Source organism: Octopus bimaculoides, chromosome 19 (genome assembly GCF_046866305.1).
Source record: "Octopus bimaculoides isolate indiv1 chromosome 19, ASM4686630v1, whole genome shotgun sequence".
NCBI lineage: Eukaryota > Metazoa > Mollusca > Cephalopoda > Octopoda > Octopodidae > Octopus > Octopus bimaculoides.
The window spans coordinates 53,979,809-53,999,808 of NC_142946.1; the positions used below are offsets into that span (position 1 = coordinate 53,979,809).

A 20,000-nucleotide genomic window follows, 5' to 3' on the forward strand; every position below is an offset into this window, starting at 1 on the left:
GTTAAATGCGTACACAGAATTTTCCTTTCTTGAAGTGTGTATACATGTTTCTTTTTTTCTTTTTTTTTTTGCGGAATCTGTAATATATATTAACGACCGCACATACCCCATGTGTTTTGTTTGTTCACCGGTTCGCTGCAATATAGCGCTCCCTCATAACGCTGGGTGTTAAAACACCTGAAAGTCATAGACAGGCGAGACAACTATGGATACCAATATTTCGCTATTTTTATGCCTTATCAACGAACTGAATTGCCAGTCTATAACTATATACAAATGACTATTCCTTTCATGGAATAGCGTTTCACAGCCAACTTTACGCAGTTTGGCTGACCAAAGTTTTGTGAATAGCTTTGGTCGGCCCGAGGCTATAATAGAAGACACTCGACCATGGTGCCATGCAGTGGGACTGAACCCGGAACCATGTGGTTGGGAAGCAAGCTTCTTACCACACAGCCACTCCTGCAGTTTAAAATATATTTATTGTATTCAATTTAAATATTTCATTTCCACGAAAAATCATTATCTCTCTAAACACCCAGCACCTGCCCCATAAGGTCTCGTTGACAGTTCACAACATACCCAAAGGGGCATTATTACTCGTGTTACGAATACTGTTTTGAGTCAACCAAAAAGTAATGCTGGACTCGGGCATAGACGTAATCAGAGGTTTTAACAAAGAAATGTATCAAAGAATTCAAACATTCAAAACTATATGAAGGCTACCACCATCTGATTCCTCAATCTGATTTTATTTTAAGTAAACCGTTAAATCGTTAAACTTTTAAACATTTTGAAGAAGATAGATCTGGCTCGAAACATTAAGCATTGTCTTCTATTCCAATCTGTGAACTCCATTGAACTGACTTACAACCGACTCAGACAACTATTAGTACTTTTTTTATTGGACTATTTTGTATTAATATTAGTATTTCTCGTTTGAAATAATGTCATAACTTTACAGTAGAAGATAATTGGTATAGTAAGTACTGGTTTGTATTTACTTATAAAGAGTAAATGATGACTCACTGCTATATATATTCATAAGTTATTTCAAGGAGTATTTGGCGGAATAGTGTTAAAATGAACAAAGTATTTCGATGTCAATAGAAATCTAAATAGTTGTGTAGGTGTACGAAGAAGCATAGAAGAAATTTGATACACATGGATGGATAGTTTGACTAATAACAGTTTCGGATTTTAGCAATTAATATAAAATGAATGGTGTTGATAATGACATCAAAAACAAGAACAACAGCGACGACTAAAACTGTCCACGGCGTCGGGTATTGTCACATAAATTGTGTGTGTGTGTGTGTGTGTGTGTGTGTGTGTGTGTGTGTGTGTGTGTGTGTGTGTGTGTGTGTGTGTGTCAATTAAGTTTGAGAGGTGACGAAGGAAGTGGGAGAAAAGTGGAAAGAAAAGGAAACGGAACAAACAAAAAACAAAAAAGAAAACAGAAACTGATGAATAAAACATAAATTACATTAGTATTGTGTGCAGGATGTGGTGGATTGGCTGAGCGTTGGACAAGATACCTTGTGGCATTTGTTCTGGTTTTATATGTTCTGAGTTCGAATCCCGCCGACGTCAACTTTTCCTTTCATCCTTCCGGGGTCGATAAAATGAAGTACCAGTCAACTGCCAATCTCTGCAATCATGCAATGAGCTAGCAATGCACAATCCCCGCCCACGCTGGATCTTCGATAACAGTCAAATACTTAGAGTTAGTTAATCGATTGAACCCCTCACCACAAAATTTCAAGCCTTATGCTTATGTTAGAAATAATAGTTGAAGGCGAGCGGCTTAGTGGCTAGGGTAATTAGCTCACGATCGTACGGTCGAGAGCTTGTTTCCTGGCAGCTCGTTGTGTCCTTGAGCAAGACACTTTATTTCACGTTGCTCCAGGTCACTTAGTTGGCAAAAATGAGTAGTACCTCTATTTCAAAGGGCCAGCCTTGTCACAATCTGTGTCACGCTGAATCTCCCTGAGAACTATGTCAAAGGTACAGGTGTCCATGGAGTCCCCAGCCACTTGCACGTTAATTTCACGAGCAGGTTGTTCCGTTGATCGGATCAACTGGAATGCTTGTCATCGTAACCGACGGAGTACCAGAAACAATAATTATCAATCTGTAACAGCCTATATCACTCACAACGCACACATGCTTGCACCCTGTTAGCTACACAAATACTTTTTCTGTCTCTAAAAACAAAACAAGCGTAAACCTATTAAAAGACAAAGCTCAAAATTAAAAAAAAGATTAGTATTGTGTTTAAATATTTAGACATCAATATTTGTATAAAATCAATGCACAGAAATATCTCCATTAGTGTAAATGTATGTCAGTGTAAAATGGTAGCTAGATAATGATATAGTTAGACAGATAGGTGCATAGACAGACAGACAAAAAGAAAGACAAACAGGCAGGCAGACAAGCAGACAGAAGACAGACAGCCCGACAGGCAGGCAAGTAGGCAGAGAGACAAACAAACAGGCAGGCAGACAGACAGACAGGCAGATAGATAGATAGATAGATAGATAGATAGATAGATAGATAGGCGGCGAGCTGGCAGAAACGTTAGCACGCCGGGCGAAATGCTTAGCGGTATTTCGTCTGCCGCTGTGTTCTGAGTTCAAATTCTGTTGAGGTCGACTTTGCCTTTCATCCTTTCGTGGTCGATAAATTAAGTACCAGTTACGCACTGGGGTCGATGTAATCGACATAATCCCTTTGTCTGTCCTTGTTTGTCCCCTCTATGTTTAGCCCCTTGTGGACAATAAAGAAATAAGATACATACACAGCTTCTTTATTACAACATTCTCAATTACAAATTTGTAGAGTCAGTAAAACAACAATCGCAGCTAACAGCGCCTGTATTGTTATTTCCATCATTATTATTATCATCACTAAACGCTGATACCAAAAAATAAACATTCAGTAACATCATAAACTTACATCAAGATTATCGCAACTACTTTCATCAGTATTATCATCGCAACTATTATTGCTATCGTCGATTACAAACAACTACATGTAGTAATACTAACAACGAGCCAAAGAGAGAAGCCTCGTTCGAGAAATAGCAGTGAAATTTCCTTCATATTAAACCCTGAAATATTTGATTTCAAATTTTGGCACGAGGCCAATAATTTCAGATGAGAGAATAAGTCGATTACATGGACTCCAGTACTCAACTGGTACTTATTTTATCGATCCCGAAGGGGATGAAAGGCAAAGTTGACATCGGCGGAATTTGAACTCAGAACGTAAAGACGAACGAAATGCCGCTATGGATTTTGTCCTGCGTACTAACGACTCTGCTAGCTTGCCGCCCAATCCTATCCTGAAATATCTCTACGCAAACAAACTCCAAAAGCCGAACAGCACGGCAGGCGCCATCATTATTTGAGTCGTCAACACCACCGCTTATAACAACCGACTCACCAGTTCTGCTACTCTCACGACAACCCCATCACTATTCCAACCACCATCCCCACCTTCATCATCAATCTCTCTACCCGATGCTACTACCAGCGAGGTTTACCCGAATTTATGCTCGTGTGCAATCAGTGTTCAAATTCATAATTAACAATCTCCGACTGTCACTCCATCTATCGGCTTAAGTTCACTTGGGTCAGGCAACATTTAACACAACACAGCACGCACTACTTTTCTCAGTTTCTTTCTCTTTCTCTCTCTCTCTCCCTCTCTCTCATTCACACACACACACACACACACACACACATAAACTCACATACACATGCACATATACATACATACATACATACATACACATGTAGTACGAACGTGTACATCCAAACATTCGACCTTTCTCTATGTACGTAAGTAGAGGTAAACTGTTCTAAATGAATCCTGTTGAAAATGGGTTAACCCTTTCACCGATCTTCAGCTGACTGCTGGTGGCAGTGTCTACCGTCACCACCACCACCACCACCACCACCACCACCACCGGAAGCAATAGTGGTAGTACTAATGCGTATGATTGTTCCAACTTTAAATCTTTCAATGAGTTTCACTTCACAATTTCTCTCGAATAATAGTAGTGCAGTAGTAGTCGTAATTATTACATATTTTAGTAATAAATCTTGCTTAAGCGTGCGTGAATGTGCATATATATATACATATATATATATATATATATATATATATATATATATATATATATATATATGCACATTCACGCACGCTTGAAGTTTATATATATATATGCACATTATATATATATATATATATATATATATATATATATATATATATATATATATATATATATATATATATATATATATATATATATATATATATATATATATATATATATATATATATATATATATATATATATATATATATATATATATATATATATATATATATATATATATATATATATATATATATATATATATATATATATATATATATATATATATATATATATATATATATATATATATATATATATATATATATATATATATATATATATATATATATATATATATATATATATATATATATATATATAGTGGAAGCGAAATACCCCCGGTGGTTAGGGCAGCGGACTCACAATTGTAGGATCGCTGTTTCGATTCCCAGACCGGGCGTTGTGAGTGTTTATTCAGCGAAAACACCTAAAGCTAATTCTCACCACAACTTTCTCTCACTCTTTCTTCGTGTTTCAGTTGTACTTGTATTTCAAAGGGCCAGCCTTGTCACACTCTGTGTCACGCTGAATCTCTTTTAAGCTAGCTCCTGTGGGTGGCGGGATCTTCGTTAAGCCTTCGGTCCAACAATAACACTTCATGCATTGAGTACATTAATTTACGAGATAAAGTAATTGGTTGATCGTAATCAAAATTCAGAGTTGCATCGATACACCAAAATTGAAAGCAATCTGAGCAAAGAAAGTTGCCATCATGGTAATATGCACATGGAATATTCCATCATTACTCATGTGGATTCCTATGTCACGCACTGATTCGAATCTGGGATTGCACTGCCCCCTGGTCTTATCTATTCCGACTGTAGCCTGTTCGTGGGCTGATAGCGAAGTGCTTGAAGTTTATCTGCATTATCTGCATGTTATTTTCATCAACCCGTTTGTATATTGCATGCAGGTCGTTTTGTAGTTTTACTATGACACCAGGGTCCTTGGCCGCCTGTGATACTTTTGAATCATCAGAGTGGCTGACTGTACGATTGAAGGTATGTCTGAGAGAGAGCCAACACAAACAGTAGTGGTCCTACTACAGTTCCTTGAGGATCGCCGCTGCGGATTGATGCCCCCCCCCCCAGATAGAACACCATTGGTGCACCTGTCTGACTTGTCCTTTAAAAAGTTGTGCAGCCGCTCTCCCAGTTTTCCATTGATACCAAGCACATGTAGCTTGTGGCATATCATCCTGTGACCAACTTTGTCAAAGGCCCTGGCAAAGTCGAAATATATCAGATCCACATTTGAGTGGTTGAGCTACTGTTTCAGTATTCAGTCGTTAATGTAGTAGCTGTGTGAAGCAGCTCCTCCCTGGGCGGAAACATGTTGTGCGTTTGTGAGCAAGTTATTCTCTTCCGGAAACATGATCAGTCTCCTTCTTAAAATGCGTTCCATGACCTTCCTAACATGCGAAGTCAGAGAGAGAGGCCTGTAAGCTTTAGCATCTGCTCTGCTTCCTCTTTTATGGACAGGGTATGTGTATATATATATATATATATATATATATATATATATATATATATATATATATATATATATATATATATAACTATTAATCATACTTGTCATATCGTTGATAAAATATGACTTTGGATTTTAACAAAAGCAAGAAATAAATGAAAACAGAAAAGAACATTTCCGTATTCATTAACAATCCACAACCATCAGCAATGAAGTATCTTGCTCACAATAAACACTCGACATACTATCTTCCTTCTTTTTTCTTTTTGACAGCAGATGTCTGCTTATAGAATTTCAATTCGTTACCAATACATACAAACAAACATAAACACCTTCTCCTCCTCCCCCTGTCATTCATTCAGGAACAATTCATCGTAGGAATCAAATAATTGGGAACACAGGTCTTTTAATAAAATGCCTTTGTGATGAGACAGACGAAGAACCTCAGCCAGAAGTCACTTGACACAATAATAAACACACGAAACCTCGTATAACGAAAAATGAAAAAAAAACAAACAAAAAAAAACAAACCTCACTAATGTTTTAATGACTGCAACCACATGTTCTCCGGTTCCCTTTTACCCCCACTCACTTCATTGACGCGCGTACACAACACACACACACACACACACACACGCACACACACACACACACACACACACACACACACAAGCGCACGCTGGTACACACAGGCACACACGCACGTACGCACGCGCACACCAAATCCCTAGGGCAACATAAGTCAACGAAAAAGCTTACCACTACATCAATCATTTCATTCTTTAATAGAGAATCCAAACGTTCCTTGAAATGCAATGAATTATGTACATGTGTGTGTGTGTGTGTGTGTGTGTGTGTGTAAAATGAGTTATATATATATATATATATATACATACACACAAACAGGCAGACAAACAGACAGACAGACAGATAGATAGATAGATAGATAGAGAGAGAGAGAGAGAGAGAGAGAGAGAGAGAGAGAGAGAGAGAGAGAGAGAGAGAGAGAGAGAGAGAGAGAGAGAGAGAGAGAGAGAGAGAGAGAGAGAGAGAGAGAGAGAGAGAGAGAGAGAAAGAATATTACGACCAAATCCATGCTATGGGTGTAGAGGTCTGCACCTTAAGAAAGATTGTCCCTTTAAAACTCGGAAATACTTTAGTTGTCAAAAAATGAATTTTAAAATTCTGTGAGAGGATATGCAATCAATCACATCTCTTCTCTGCCGTACCATCCGAGATCAAATAGGCGAGCAGGAAGGTTCGTAGACACATTTAAGCGAGCACTAGAAATATCTGGAAATAAATTAGGCAACGATGCAGCACTAACTAAATTCTTAGTGGGTTTACAAGGTAACATCAAACCGAACACTTGTTCAGGCAAGTCGCCCGCAGAGCTAATGTTTGCCCGGAAGATAAAAATCAATATTTAATAAACGGTTACTTACAAAATAAGCTAATAGGGAAAACCTAAGAAACACAACAAAGTATTTTAATGTGGGAGATAAACTTCATTCAAAATATATAAGAATGAAAGACAAGGTTGGGAGGACGATATAGAATAGATGAAAAGAATAGGCAGTATGATGTATGTAATAAAAGGTCAAATACGAGAGCACAAACGATATTTGAACCAGTTGAAGACTAGGCATGCCGAAGAAAGAGAATAAATACTGATGGAAGTTTGTTATGGCTTATTGGATGTTCCAACGCCAAAAGAGGTTGAACCTAAGCAATAGAAAACCTAAACAAACAGAACGTCTAGAAACAGTCCCCAAGCGAAAGAAGTATTAAAACTTCTGAGGAAATTAAAATCTCAGGTGATGATGACAAAAAAAAAAGAATAGAATTAAATAAACAAGTTGCTCTTCCTACAGAAGTCAAATCTCAAAAGGAGAGATGCTATGGCGAGAATCATGACACCCTCTGTGAAAATGGACTAGCCCAACTCGTACAAGTAGGAGCCTATTTGACTAAAAGAGAGAGATGAGAAAGTCGAAAGGTGTTGAGAAGTTGTTATAGTTCGTTGAGAATTGTTTTGGATTGGTTACAGTTGTTGGCAGAGTATTTGGGAATACATCAAGTGTCATGGTTCTCGCCATAACAATATATATATATGTATGTATGTATGTGTGTGTATATATATGGATATATATGTGTGTATATATATATATATATATATGTGTGTATATACACGTGTATGTGTATATATATATATATACATGTGTGTGTATATATATATATGTATACACATGTATATATATATATATATATATATACATGTATATATATATACATGTATATATATATATATATATATATATATATATATATATACATACATGTGTATATATGCATACACATGTATATATATATATATATATAGCACTGTCTGTGTGTGTATGTACTTTTTATTGAAGCGGAAAGATCTTTTCGGCTTTAATATAAAGCATATTACTCTACCTTCGGTATTCAAGTACCACTCTGTTTCCGCTTGTTTCGTTTTTGTGTTCATTCATAATCTCGCCACCTTACTCTATATAATCCCTTCACCCTCTTTACTTTCAAGTAGAATAACTTGCCGCTGACAAATATTAATCACATAAGTTATTCTCCTTTCCATATTTTCCAAACCACAATACATTGCTAAGAATTCTACACGAAAACTATAAAATCATTGATATCACTAATTTTGCTCTACCGCCAATAAAAAAAAAGACTAGCAACAAGCAAACCAACTAAATTATCCAGGGCTAACGACATGCCAAACACAAATGCAGGCTCTTTTAATCAATTGTGCACGCGAAAGCTGTTATATGCACGGCCGATGGAAGAAGTTAAATCAAACTTCTTCCATACAGAAAAAGGGAATGCAACAAAACTTTTCAATTATGGCTGGAGTTTGAAAGAACATGAAGGTTACATTGGAAGATTATGCCTCCAATTCATAGAATGGCTCAATACTTGACTATTTACTGCAAGCAGCTGCACCATTTATTTTTCTCTTTTAAGTTTTAGCTTTAACCCACACTGATATTCCCGATCTCTGTTGCCTTTGCCATTTGTACCGCCAATCCCTACCAGTGTCGTAATTTACCATACAACAGCCACTCATTGATTTTTTTTTATATAATTTCAATTTAATAACTTTCCATGCTTATTACCATACGCTAGTTTATTTAAAACTGAATCCTCTATTTTAATTAATTGAATTTTATCGTCTTACTACATCGACTATACTAGCATTTACTCCACAACACAAGATAATTAACCAAGGAATAAAGAAAGTCACGAGGTGCTACCCAAATTTGTTGGTCACTCGCCCGTGACATTGCTCCCATCCAACAGACTGTTAGCAAGTTCATGACTATCTTCCAATGATTCAGTGACAATTTGCAACAGATGTTGGCGCTCTATCAGACTTCCGCCTCCTTACCAGCACCACACACACACACACACACACATATATACACACATTCACACGCGCATGCACGAACACACATATACACTCACATGAAGTCACACATATACACTTGTTCACAAATACGAAAATAAACGCAATTACTTACGTATAAAAACACTTAAACATCTGTCAAGTATATCTGAAAAATTTATGTCTATTTATCTGTCTGGGTTTGCGTGTTTATGGGTCGTAGTCTCTCTCTCTTTCTCTCTCTCTCTCTCTCTATCTCTCTCTCTCTCTCTCTCTCTCTCTCTTTCTCTCTCTCTCTCTCTCTCTCTCTCTTTCTGCCTGCCTATCTGTCTGTCAGTCTGTTAGTCTCTCAGTCTGTGAACATGCGTCTCTCTCTCTCTCTCTCCCGTTCTCTGTCGTTCTGCATGTATGTCTGTATATTTGAATTACTGTAAGTTTTTTATTTATATTTAACGAATGCTAGAGAGAGGAGCAGCACCAATGACCTTTGTAGATCCTCCCAGATTGATACAATAAATACAGTTTAAGTTAAATTTGCTGCTTCACTCTGTGGTAGCTGCTTCACAAATACGTTACTATTGTTGGTGTTATTAGGTACAGGGCAGCTCAGATCGAGCAAACCTACAGCACATAGGCAGCCGGCCGAGCGACCAGGTACAGCCTACACTGGTTTTCCGGTTAAGCTATAGTTCTTTCTGATTAACTTACATCGTTCAAGCGGCATTGAAGCCGAGATCACGCCGTCTTCTTTTCTAGCATATTATATTCAAGATTACGATATCCAATGCTTTTACCCATTTTAAAGATGAAAGAGACCTGGCTGTAATTTTGGTAGACCAAAGTGATGGTGTAGGGTCTCTTTAGTTGGCCTGTTTCATGTAACTTTGTTGTCACTTAGTATAGAAACAATAACCCTTGCTAGGCAGCAGCAGCAGCAGCAGCAGCAGTTGTAGTAGTAGTAGTATAGTAGTAGTAGTAGTTGTTGTTGTAGTTATCAGCAGAGATTAGGAGATGAGCGTAAACGATAAGACAGACTAAATATTTCTTACACATTCCAGAATAGCTTCTTTCGAATCTGGCCAAAGTCAACATCACCGAATGTTGATTAATTAATTAGGCGTGACTGTGTAGTAAGAAACTTGCTTCCCAACCACATGGTTCCAGGTTCAGTCCTAGTGCATGGCACCTTGGGCATGTGTCTTCTAATATACACTGGGGACGACTAAAGCTTCGTAAGTGAATTAGATGGAAACTGAAAGAAGCCCGTCGTATATATATATATGTATGCATCTATGTGTGTGTGTGTGTGTGTGTTTGGAAAGTAAATCTAAATTTAATCTAATTTAAATCTAAATCTTTAAATCTAATTTTGCATTTAGCAACATCCTCATGAAATACTTGTCTTTCACGTTGTTCTTTCACCTCGATAAGGTTCGGTACTTCTAGTTTTGTAATTCAGACGAGTGTCCAGTGGTATATTTTTGTGCAATCAGAATTAAGTTTTTTTTAACATAAATGCTATCAATGAGAACGGCTACCTTTTGCACTTATCTGGGAACTTTTTTATTTATTGCCACGCAGTGGGACTGAACCCAGAATCATGCGGTTGGGAAGCAAACTTCTTAGCACACAGCCACACCTTCATTAATTGCTATGGAAAATGAATTCGTAAAGATACCACATCACTAAAACAATACTTCAACAAGCAATTTGTGTCATGAAGGCATACCATATATTTCACTAACCAAATCATTAACAGAATTGATTAAGAGTAAACGTAAATGAATGTGGAAAAATGTTGTACAATAAAAAAAACTCTCAAAACGTAGACAGAAGAAATGCTAAGTATTTTATCCGGTGTGCTAACGATTCTGCTAGTTCGATACCTTAATAAAAAATAATCCTTCCTACAATAGGCGCAAGGCCGGTAATTTGGAAGGGAGGGGGCAAGTCGATTACGTCAAGCCGAGCGCTCGACTGGTATTTATTTCATTGACTCCGAAAGGATGAAAGGCAAAGTCAGCCTCGGCGGAAATTGAACTCAGAACGTAATGACGGGCGAAATGCCGCTAAGCATTTTGCCTAGCGCGCTAACGATTCTGCCAGCTCGCCACCTTAACAACAACAACAACAACAACAATAACAATAATAATAACAATAACAATAATAATAACAATAACAACAACAGCAACAGCAACAACACATTAGTTGTTTGAAGGACAGCGACCTTTCAGAAACCGCCAATCACGGCAAACATTTGTCAAATGATCTTCTTATGTGATTTTCAGGACGGAATACAGGGGGAAATAGTGAAATATTTACTCCCTCCCTCTCTCCTTCTCTTTCTCTCTCTCTCTCTCACTCAATCACTCTTTTTCTCTCTTTCTTTCTTTCCTTCACTTTCTCTCTCTCTCTCCTCTCTTCCTTTCTCTCTCTCTCTCTCTCTCTCTCTGCCCTTTCCCCCTCCCACTCTTTTTTTCCCTTTCTTTTTTCTTTATTTCCATTTCTCTCTCTCTCTCTCTCTCCCTTCCTCTCTCCCTCTTTTTTTCCCTTCATACACAAACATTCACACCCCCAAATAGCGTATATGTATGTGTATGCATGTGGAAATCTGTGAATACATTTGCGAGTAGTATTCGAGTATCGAGCGTTCACTTGTATGCGATTGCAATGTACGAACATCTATCTGCATGACCGTTTGCTTGTGAGAGAGTATGAAAGCATGAGTAAATGTCTGTATTGATTTAACACCACCGCCTGGCCCTTAGGTGCCTCAAACGAAGTGCACCATGTTACAAGCAGTTGGGCTACGTCTCCGGTCTAAAGATAACATCCCCCCTTCCTTCCACGAGTCTTAAAGGCCATGAAAATAAAGGTTATAGACGCTGCTCTTCCTCCTCTCCCTAAGCTATTTAAACAAAAAAGATGTGTGTGAATGCGCGTATGTAGAGGTGTGAGTGTGCCATCGCAGACTGCATACGAACGTATATGTATGGGCCTGTGTGCGTGCGTGAGTTAGTACGCATGTGTGAGAGTGTGTGTACGAGTATGTTCTGGTGTGGGTGGCGAAGCTCGAACTAGGTAGCTTAGAGGGTGAGAGCCCCAAATGTACTGAGGTCCAAATTCACACCCTCTGCTGGGATTATTTTTTGTCACTCTGGTCATGGTTTCGGGGTCGAAATGAAAGTTACAACTCCCCTAAAAGCCCTCCTCTCCACTTACACTCGGCAAATTTAAGAGAGATAATCAAACTTTACTGGGTGATTCTGATAATAAAAGATCAGGCAATTAATTATAATCGCTTTATCAACCTGGACTATGGGTAAAATATGTATTCATGATTTTATCTCTCTCTCTCTCTCTCTCACACTTTCTCTGTGTGTGCTTGTTTTTTAGTCTGTATGTGTGTGTGTATATGTACGTGCATGTTTGAGTGTGTGTGTGTGTGTGTGTTATGTGTATGCGCGCGTGTTGTGTGTGTGTCTGTGTGTGTGTCCAGGTACCGTTTGTAGGTTATGGGATCTTTTCCTTTGGTTTAATTCGCAATTTAATAGCGTTAAATAAAGTCTGGCAGGTTGAAGCAAACTAATTATGTCGCGCGAGTGCTGTGAGTTCGATCTGTGTTCGAAACGTATGGCTCGGGATCCCAGCCTTGGTTGGTTTTTAAACTTGAAATCAGTGTGGCGATTGGTAGAGGCAATGGAGATGTTTTCCACAACGTGCAGATGTTGTAGCGCTCATGGCAGAGTTGGCGGGGAAAGAGTCTGAGTATTTGGAAGTGACCCAACTAATAAAGGTCTGTTTGTCCTTTGTATTTGTACTGTCCTAAATGTTTTGCGGCCTCTGTGGCCAATAAAGAGAGCAGAATCGTTAGCACACCGGACCAAATGCTTAGCGTGCATTTCTTCCGGCTTTGAGTGCTGAGTTTAAATACCGCCAAGGCCGACATAGCCTTTCATTCTTTTAGGTGTCGATAAAATAAATACCAGCTGAGCACTGAGGTCGTGGTAATCGACTAACAACTTCCCAAAAATGTCAAGGGTTGTACCTGTAGTAAAAGGAATTATTGTTGTTGTTCATGTTATTGTTACTGTCATTGGTCGTCTTCTTGTTATAATTGTCCCCTGAGGTGCCTCAGCTCTCATAACATTTTGTTTGGGTTGGGGGGGATCCCTGAAGGCTACAATAATACAAAGTGTGACTGTACAAAAGAAGAATAGAAAGGAAGGTCGATGATATATGGTTCTCAGGACCAGAATGTTCTAAGATGCAGAAGCTCATCCAGCAAGCTATCTTAACTTCGTTGAGTAAATCTATAATGTAGTTTTGTTTGTGTAGAAAAAGTCTGGTAAAGTATACTGTTTTAAAAATAAAGTGGCTAGTTGCCACAGTTGTTTCCCTTGACAAAGCCACAGTTGTTCCCCTTGCATTCTTTATTCCTCTTTCTTTTCTTTTTTATGTTCTCACACTTTAATCCAGAGACAAGAAACGTTGCAACCTCCCGACAGAAATTGGAACGTGCTTTTATTAATCTACCTTTTTTTAACCCTGTCTTCTATGATACACCTTTTAATATTTCTTTATCTGCACTTTATAATTACAATCGTATTTCAAAATTAACAACTCGAAGACATTTTCGGAAAATAAATATTAGAGTACTCGTTCCGAGCGTCTACCAGTTATTCATTTTGTTAATGTATTGAATATTATTTTAGAAAATAATAAATGGTTTAGCAATATAAACAGTCTTTGAAATTCGACCTTGTCAGTCAATCCAACGAAGCCTTTCAACATAAAAGGCCTTCACCTTTGCCCCTGGAATAGTCGATTGAATCAACTCTGATGCATTACTGATGCTTTATTTTATAGATCCTAGGAGAAAGACGAAAAGCAAAGTTCAAGTTCGAAGGTAACCGCACTGCACCTTTGTTCGATGCTCTAACGATTCTGCCTAGATACAAGCCTCGGTGTTTCTATTAACCCTCAGTTGTCTTTTTATCAAGCCCAGGAGAATGGAAGGTAAATTCGACCAAGAGTGGATGCGACAGGCAGAGAGGCAGGCAGGCAAGCAGACAGACAGACAGAGAATTCATATAATTTATAAATTAAACTTGCCAAGTATACATCACTAAATTATATATTCTGAATATTGGCTTCAAATTTTGGTACTAGGCCAGCAATTTCAGAAAAGGAGCAAGTTGATTACATTGACCCAAGTATTCAACCGGTACTTATTTTATCGACCTCGACGGAATTTGAACTCAGAACATAAAAACGGACAAAATGCCGCTAAGCATTTTGCCCGGCGTGCTAACGAGTCTACCAGCTCGCTGCCTAATATATTCTGAATATTGACTAACGTAAGTAAATAGTATTATTTTGGAAAGAAAGTCCTGTCACATTTTTTATATGAACTCAATACGTACGGTAAAATAAGCATTAATTCTGACATTCTATTGCCTTTTTCCCTTCCTTTGTAGATTTCTTCCTTTATTCCGTAATCTAAGTTCTGTGCTCCGTGTAAATATACGTTTTAAGGCTACCTGTGTTTACCTGCATTACTATCTCTGTACATATACGTGAGGCGGGGCGGGATTGAACTGAAAATAATGCGTAAATGGGTATAACAGCATAACATATTAATCAACTGGCATATTGGTATATGAACCCAGGTATCGAATCCTCTCTGAAAAAATTCAGGTGCACACTGTTGTACCTAATTCTAAACAACAGCTTTCACTTCGTCTGTGTCATCAGATCGTTATCCTCGAAGACTGTTCTTCATTAGACCGAACAGGTGGACGTCGAAGGACCTCAGATCCTAGTTGTACGGGGGATGGGTGACCGTCAACCCAATTTCACTCTAGGCTTGGGTAGATCGGAAGGTTATGGTAAACGAATAACATTTTCCAAAGATGCTGCAATGTACACTTAGAGGAGAGTGAGATGGGGAGGGGGGATAAAATAGACAGACAGACAGAAACAGGTAGAAACAAACAGATAGAGTGTAGCTCATTCGTGCAAGCGACTGATGAGCAATGCTTCCGACAAAATCTCCAGTGAACAAATCGGAATAGGGAAAAAAGAGTCGTTGCTCGACGGACGGCAACAACAGCAACAACAAAATCAAAGGCGACAACGACATCAATGGTGACAGACAACAGCAACAACATCCGCAGCAACATCAGGAACGAAAGAAAACAACAACAACAACAGCCGAAATAATGGCATCAACAATGGCCACCCGGACAATCACGGCAGCAACGCGAAAGACGACAGCGCTGGAGACTGCTTGAGCGTAGCTGTTCGGACACATTGCTGTCACGTGCGTCGGTGCCTGTTGCTTCGTTGGACGTCGACCGAAAGAAACAGAACTTGACCGCAAAAGAATTGGACTGAATATCGATTTTCAAAACGAAATATCTCCTCGTAAAACATCGATTCAGCACTCGTTATTCTACATTACGTATTGCGGGACTATCAATCAGTAGAACCGTGCCAAGCTATTGTCGTCGTCGTCGTCGTCGTCGTTGTTGTTGTTGTTGTTGTTGCTGGTGTTGTTGTTGTTGTTGATTATCATCATCATCATCATGACGATGATGCTGTTGTTTTTTTATGATGATGTTTTTGTTGATGTTGTCATAGTAGTTGTTCTTCTTCTTTTTGATGATGATGATGGTGATGATTACGACGACGACGACGATGATGATGATGGTGATGATTACGACGACGATGATGATGATGATGATTACGACGATGATGATGATGATGATGATTACGACGATGATGATGATGATGATGATTACGACGATGATGATGATGATGATGATTACGACGATGATGATGATGATGATGATTACGACGACGATGATGATGATGATGATTACGACGATGATGATGTTGCCGATTTGCGCAAGACGCAATAGCGTCACATTTTTTTATACGACACTGCGTTTAAATCGAAACCCGTGCATTTCCAGGTCTGACTAAAGCCTAATCAGCAGATTTAGAAAAGGCGCGTGGCTTAGTGGCTAGGGTATTTCAGCTCATGATCATAAGGTCGTGAGTTCGATTTCCGGCGGTGTGTTGTGTCCTTCAGCAAGACATTTTATTTTAAGTTGCTCCAGTCCACTTAGCTGGACTGGAGCTAATGAGTAGTACCTGTATTTCAAAGGGGCCAGCCCTGTCACATTCTGTGTCACGCTGAATCTCCCTGAGAACTACGTTAAGGGTACGCGAGTCTGTGGAATGCTTAGCTACTTGCAAGTTAATTTCAGGAGCAGGCTGTTCCGTTGATCGGATCACCTGGAACGCTCGTCGTCGTAACTGACGGAGTGCCATAATATACGTAATTGTAGTCTACATTCATTAATTTCATGTTTCAGTAACGATGTCATTATGCATGAAACTCACAAATACTGAAGAGTTTTTTTTTAATTGTTGAAAAGGCGCCAATTTTGAAAAATACGTTCGAGGAGAACGGTCGCTGCCCCTTGTTCTCCTATTAACTACGCCACTGATTTCAGTGAGTAATGTTTGCAATTGCCAGAAATGCTTTCACGCTGCTCTCAGACAGCTATCCTTCCTCTCTCGTTGCGGAAATTTCCTGTCATCATACCAAACGTTTAATCGGGATCTCATCGACTTACGTTTTACTGCTACAGCGTACGACAAGGTACCGTTAGGTTCGCAACTCTCTTTCTTCTGTACTGAGAGACTTGCTGTCTTTTTCTAAACAGAGAGAGAGTGGGGGGAGGGCATACACATGAACGTTTGCAGATCTATCAGACATGCAGCGTACCAGTGTCTATACGTATAGAATTGTGATATATATATATATATATATATATATATATATATATATATATATATATATATACACACACACACACTGCTTTCAGCGTTCGGCTTGCAGCGAATTTCGAGCATTTCCGACTCTATTGTCTGCATATAATACAATACGTAAGTGCAGGTAACCCAATGATTAATTATCAGATGAAACTCCGCAGTTCAGTAACTGATGTGACTTATTACAAAAATACATACATACATACTTTCACATGTACATATGCTCTCTCTCGCACACACACACACAAACAGACACTACATATACATACATACATACTTTCATTTTTGATACTCTTTCTGGCTCTCTTCAACTTTACCTATCAGGCCTAGATTGGAATTGATACCCAAGTAGGTACTACGGATGATCCAGTAGGTGCATGGCCACAGTAATATAATTAAATTATATATCGATATGAGTAGGGTTCCTCTTCTTCGATATAACGCCTGCATGTATATAATGTAAGTATGTATATAATGAGTCCGAGAAAGACAGTTCTGCAGTTTTTTGCTGAACACCCTGCACAGTTCTGCATATTAAGCTCCCTCCCTTTATCAAATCGACATTGCCTGTACAGATGCACGGTGTGTCACACGTCAGGTGTTGAAGTGATCGCAGGGCAGCATGAGATGAAGTGTTTTGCTCAAGAACACAATGCGCCACCCGGCCTGGGAATCGAACCTGGACCAGCGAGTGCAAGTATATATTGCTTTCAAATTTTGATACAAGACCAGCAAGTCCGGAGGTGAGGTTAAGTCGATTACATTGACCCTAGTATACACCTGGTTCTTATTTATATATATGTGCGCGCGCGCGTGTGTGTTATATAAACAATAACAAAAATAGACTAACTCACACAGACAAATAAGCACACATCGATATACACACGCAGCCATAACCACACACACATTTACAAACACGCACACAAACAAACCAACAAACACATACGCATCCGCATACATACAGATATACACAAATATATACACAGAACACAAATGTTAACAAAATATTACAGCACTCCACGCGAGGACAAACAAACCGCAGCAAACATTGCTAGTATGACTCCGCACACATATCTACACATGCACATATGTACACATATACATAGACACATATATATATACACCTACATATACATATGTTTGTATATGTATGAGGGTGTATGTTTGTATAGGTTTGTTGGAACAAGCAGATGCAACGGAATTAATTACATAAAGTGCATGTGTGTGTATGTAAAATACATATGGATAAAAAGAGGATGAGAAAGAGAGGAAGAAATACTTATATATACATTCACACATACGGATATACATATGTATATATAAATATAGAATAGTGGTACAATAATGCACCAATATTTACTGGAAATAGCATATATATATATATATATATATATATACAAACACACGCACACGCTCATATATATATATATATATATATATATGTGTGTGTGTGTGTGTGTGTGTGTGTGTGTGTGTGTGTGTGTGTGTGTGTATGAGCGTGTGCGTATGTATGTTGTATATATATATATATGTATATATATAGGTATATATATATATAGGTATATATATATATAGGTATATATATATATATGTGTGTGTGTGTGCGTGTGTTTGTATGCATAGGTATATATATATGTGTGTGTGTGTGTATTTATATATATATACACACACACACACACACACACACACACACACTCGATTCATCAACACCCAGTAATAAGCTACATCACTTATTCAATCACCTAATGCCCTTGGTGAAGGCATGAAAGTCACAACTCACCTCACATCTCACGGTCATCTGAGGTCAAAAGGGCTGAACAATCGACAACTGGGGCTTGCGATTCACGAAACTTCTAGCAACGGTTATTTATCAAAATATCAATATATTCATCACAAATCGATAGATAGAATGGATGATTAATTGATTGAATGATTGATTAAATAATTGATTGATTAGTTGGTTGTTTGAATCCGACTGAGAAAAGAATATAAACAACGCCATACCGACCGTGTTTCCTTCTTCTGTATTATGTAAATATACGAAAGAAAAGTTCCAGTTTGCTGAACCAAGGTCACCCGTTCTTTCGGTGCAGCCAGAAGGGACAAAACTCATACAATTCCATGTTCTTTTAAATTCGAGAAACTAGGACATTTGTTATTATTTTCTTTGAAAGTCTTCCACCAAATCTATCGTCTGCGTCCGTTAGCAGACGATCTCTGAAAAATAAACAAACTAACATAAGGACTCTCTCTCTCTCTCTCTCTCTCTCCCAATCCACTGCGTCCTCTCTCACTCTGTGTCCACAACATCCTCTCTCTCCCCCTCTCTCTTTTCAACCTTCTACCTCATTTCTATGTATTTATTTCTCCCTCAATTTCGTTACTTCTCTCCCGCTTCCTACTCCTCTCTCTTTAACACTTTTTTCTTTCGTCTTCGCGCTTTCTTTCTACCCCTCCCTCTCTCTCTCTCTCTCTCTCTCACTCTCACTCTCTGTCTGTCTCTCTCTCTCCCTCTCTATCTCTCTCTCTCTCTCTCTCTCTCTCTCTCTCTCTCTCTCTCTCTCTCTCTCTCTCTCTCCATCTCTCTCTTGCACTCTTACCACTCCGCCAACTCTCTCATAGCTGATTGAGTTTCTTCCTCCACACTGTCTGAATCTATCGTCTGCCAAAACAAGCAGACGATTTTGAAACTTAGCTGAAATCTGTGTATGAATGTGTGTGCGTGCTTGTGTGTGTGTATGTGTGTGTGTGTCAGTGTGTATCTGTGCGTATCAGTGTGCATCTGTGTAAGTTTGTGTGTGTATGTATAAGTATATGCGTGTGTATAATTGTATGTGTGTGTGTTGTATGTGTATGTATATGTGTGTTCATGCGTGTGCGTGCCTGGGCATGTGTATAACTGTGTGCGTGTCTGATTAAGTGTGTGTGTGTTGTGTGTGTGTGTCTATTCATATATGATGTGGTGTAATGTGTGTGTATAAGTGTGTGTGTGCGCGCGCGCCTCGTTTCTTCATTTGT

At 38.6% G+C, this 20,000-nt stretch overlaps 1 long non-coding RNA gene across 1 annotated transcript in view; it reads right to left on the reverse strand.

Annotated features, from left to right (window-relative positions):
* LOC106875402 (uncharacterized) overlaps positions 1-19,329 on the reverse strand; it is a 306,368-nt gene extending 287,039 nt beyond the window's left edge. The window contains exon 1 of the long non-coding RNA XR_016237453.1: positions 18,763-19,329. This is a non-coding gene — a long non-coding RNA (uncharacterized LOC106875402). The remainder of the gene's footprint in view (positions 1-18,762) is intronic.
* Between the last annotated feature and the right edge of the window lie 671 nt (positions 19,330-20,000).